A 4,351-nucleotide genomic window follows, 5' to 3' on the forward strand; every position below is an offset into this window, starting at 1 on the left:
AGTTCTTCAGAATTATTTCTCAAAATAGCATTTTTATTAAGTGTCAACAACATTTGTGAATAAGTAAAAATCTGGTTAAAATCAGCATTTTATTTGTTTTAAACAAAAATGGAATTGCCTCCATTTTGAAATTTAATGATTTATTTTTCTGGCAAAGTAAAAATTGTGATTTTGGGGCTCTTATTAATAATAGATACACATAGGTGCACAACGACACATTAATCTATAGACATGGATTTGATACTTGTGTGTGTATAATATATGTTTGTGCAAGTATGCGTTTCTGTAAATAGATATGGATAGTCTTCTTTCTTGTCTCTTCCTGTGTTGGCCTATAATAACATTGTACTCTAAAATTAGGATATCTAAATGGCAATTCAGTTCAGTTCAGTCACTCAGTCATGTCTGACTCTTTGCGACCCCATGAATGACAGCACACCAGGTCTCCCTGTCCATCACCAACTCCCGGAGTTCACGCAAATTCTCGTCCATCGAGTCGGTGATGCCATCCAGCCATCTCATCCTCTGTCGTCCCCTTCTCCTCCCAACCCCAATCCCTCCCAGTGTCAGGGTCTTTTCCAATGAGTCAATTCTTCCCACGAGGTGGCCAAAGTATTGGAGTTTCAGCTTTAGTATCACTTCTTCCAATGAACACCCAGGACTGATATCCTTTAGAATGGACTGGTTGGATCTCCTTGCAGTCCAAGGGACTCTCAAGAGTCTTCTCCAGCACCACAGTTCAAAAGCATCAATTCTTTGGTGCTCAGCTTTCTTCACAGTCCAACTCTCACATCCATACATGACCACTGGAAAAACCATAGCCTTGACTTGATGGAATTTTGTTGGCAAAGTAATGTCTCTGCTTTTGAATATGTTATCTAGGTGGTCATAACTTTCCTTCCAAGGAGTAAGCGTCTTTTAATTTCATGGCTGCAGTCACCATCTGCAGTGATTTTGAAGCCCCCCAAAATAAAGTCTGACACTGTTTCCACTGTTTTCCCATCTATTTCCCATGAAGTGATGAGACCAGATGCCATGATCTTAGTTTTCTGAACGTTGAGCTTTAAGTCAGCTTTTTTACTCTCCTCTTTTACTTTCATCAAGAGGCTTTTTAGTTCCTCTTCACTTTCTGCCATAAGGGTGGTGTCATCTGCATATCTGAGGTTATGGATATTTCTCCCAGCAATCTTGATTCCAGCTTGTGCTTCTTCCAGCCCAGTGTTTCTCATGATGTACTCTGCATATTAGCTTATCTAAATCTAACTTAAATAATCAGACTTTGTTCTATAGATGAGGGATCAGTATTTATATATAAAATTTTGGGCTTAAATTAAGGCTTAGATGTTTACTATATCACACCTTTCCCAAAATACATTGTTAAAAAATTAATGAGAAGAAATAAATGAATCAGTTTTTTTTTCTTTTTGATTCAAGTGAAAAAGTTAAAAACTAACAGTGTGTTAATCTCTTTTACTTATTCCTCATTTTATTGACTAAAAGGTATGAAAACTGGCACTAAGGTTTTATTGATTAATATTGAAGCAAGCAGACGTATATTAAAGACAAAATTTCTTCTGGATACTTTATGTTAATAATCACCAAAAAGATGTAACAGAATTAACTATAGTCCTTTGAAATGTACTGATCATTTCCTCTATACAACAGAAATACTTTAAAAAGTTTTTAAATCCATAAAAATGTGATTTTAACAATAATAAAATATTTTTGCACATTTTAAAATACATATTTATATTGTTTTTAAAATGTTATCCATTTTTATGATAATTCCAAGCCCAAGAATCAGACTTTTTAATATATGTCATTGTATTATATAGCACGTATGACACTAATATTTAAATAATATTTAGATATTAAAGTCATTTGTCCATATTTTCATCAGGTCTCAATTGATTTAAGTTTTATCAAGATTACCTGAATATGTTACATTGCTTATGAGAGAATACACAGTATTTTAAATGATATTTTAGAGGCAAATTAAAAAGAAATTTATTTTTCATTGTTATTAGTATATGTTCTGTGATACTTTTAAAGTACTAAAATTTGAAGGTTGTCTCAAGATAATATTCTTTATTAGATCGATTTTTACTACCTTTCTTGGCATGTAGTACAACTGGGTTCATCTTTCCTTCTACTATAAATTCTTGCCTTAATATGTTCATCTTTTTTTAATGTGTCTAATATATATCTGGATCCTACTACCTGGATCAGTTAGACTATTAAAACTAGACTATATGAAACTTCCTTTGACTCTTTGTTATTGTGTAACAAAGTGTGCCAAAGTTTAGTGCTTTAAAACAGCTACCATTATATTAAATTTCACATTTTGGAGGGTTGAGAATTTGGACAGATTTCAGCCTCATGATTCTTCTGCTTAAAGTTACGTTGCCTAGAGTCCATGGTATTCAGTTGACATCTGCACTGGTCTGAAAGATCCAACTGAGCTTCACTATCATGCCTGGTGCCTTGGTGGAAAGACTAGGAACTGAGCTTAACTAGCATTCTTCCCTTCTCCACACATCTTAGGGCCTCTCTCATGATCTCCTTCACAGAATGGGTGACTATTTATATATGGTGGTTCTTTGAGACTAATTCTGACACTGCCATGATGCTACTTCTGCCATATGAATCAAAGCAGTTCCAGGTCAGTCCAAATTCAAAAGAAGAGGGAAGAGATTCACTCCTCTATGAGAAGCAGGAGAAAAAAATCCTTTACCATTGTTATTCTTCCACAGCAACATTGCCAAACTGATATCTTACATTATTCAACTTCTTAAGTCTCATTTCTATGTACTGCAATATTTGGCTTAGGAAAATAATGAATATGTATCATAGTTTCTATTATAATTTAGCAATAAAATTATATATATAGATCTGAAATTGAGGCCCTGCACACTAGAAAATATATCATACAATTTCGTGAAGATGTTGATAATTAATCAGATTGCCTTTAATAATTATAAAATAATAATTGCTATTATTTTAGGATAATAGAAAAAAAACAGGCAATGTGTTAAGTGCTTTTTTTAAATTTATGTAATTATCCAAGAAGGGATCTATTATCATTCTTGATTTATAGATAAAGAAACTGAGGCAGAATTATTGAGACAAATTTCTTAAATTTAGAAAGCTAGTAAGATGTATACCTGGGATTCAAATCTCATCAGTCTAGGCCTAAAGTCTGTACTACTGCCTTTTTACTTATTCTTTCAAGATATAATGATTCCAAACTATTTCCACATAAAGACGTATAAAAGCTGTCAATTGTAAAGAGGTTACAAGGATTTTACAGTCTCCCAAATGGCTAGTAATATGGTAGCAATATCAGCAATCTATTCTCAGTTTCATTCCCTTTTAGATTATTTTGGGTTTGTTCTGTTTTTAAAAACACCCAGATAGGTCCCTATGGGACCTTATGAATTAATCAGTTGTATGGCTATTTAGAGGGCTTCCCTGGTGGCTCAGAGGTTAAAGTGTCTGCCTCCAATGCAGGAGTCCCAGGTTCAATCCCTGGGTCGGGGAGATCCCCTGGAGAAGGAAATGGTAACCCACTCCAGTATTCTTACAGTCCACGGGGTCGCAAAGAGTCGGACATGACTGAGCAACTTCACTCACTTGCTCATTCATTCATGGCTATTTAGAATTAAAATAATTCATAGTAAATTTAGAAATTGTTATATGTGGACAGTTTTAACTGGATGCATGTTAAACATGATTATCTTCAAGACATAAAATATTTGTCACATATTTTATTGCTTATCATTTTACTCACATTGTTCAATGAGTCCAATTTTACTAGTACTATATTATTACTATTACAACAAAAATATATTTTGAAACTGTCTTCTAAGAGTATACTTTAATTATAAATTCCTCTAGAAGCTAATTTCTCATTGTTTATAGAAATATATGACATAAATGAAAACACTGCTATTTAGAGAAAGTTAATTTCCTTGTGTATGTTATAGTTTGAGTAAATATAAAAATAATTTTTAAAATTCTCAATCAGAGATGATATTTAATCTCTTTCAGAAATTAAAAACTGCTTCTGGTTAGATATAAACATCTGGGATCCAAAGACATACAATGAACTTGAAGTCATTCTCTATTCTTTTCCTTACAAAATTGTTTTGACATTTGGAAAATAATCTGAGCAGAAAGTAAAAGCACAGGAATTCAATCAAGTCAATGATTAGTAAAATAAAAGCATAAGTATTCAATCAAATCAGTGATTAATATTCATCCAAGCCATTACAGAAGTAATTCCAGACCATCAGAATGTGAATTCCCATAATTTGTATGAGGCACTTATTCTGAAATAACTCAGATATAC

At 33.0% G+C, this 4,351-nt stretch overlaps 1 non-coding gene across 1 annotated transcript; it reads left to right on the forward strand.

The window, feature by feature from the left end:
- TRNAW-CCA lies at positions 3,469–3,541 on the forward strand. The gene has a single exon. It is a non-coding gene; the product is annotated as a tRNA-Trp (tRNA).

Source organism: Capra hircus, chromosome 17 (assembly GCF_001704415.2).
Source record: "Capra hircus breed San Clemente chromosome 17, ASM170441v1, whole genome shotgun sequence".
NCBI classification, from domain to species: domain Eukaryota; kingdom Metazoa; phylum Chordata; class Mammalia; order Artiodactyla; family Bovidae; genus Capra; species Capra hircus.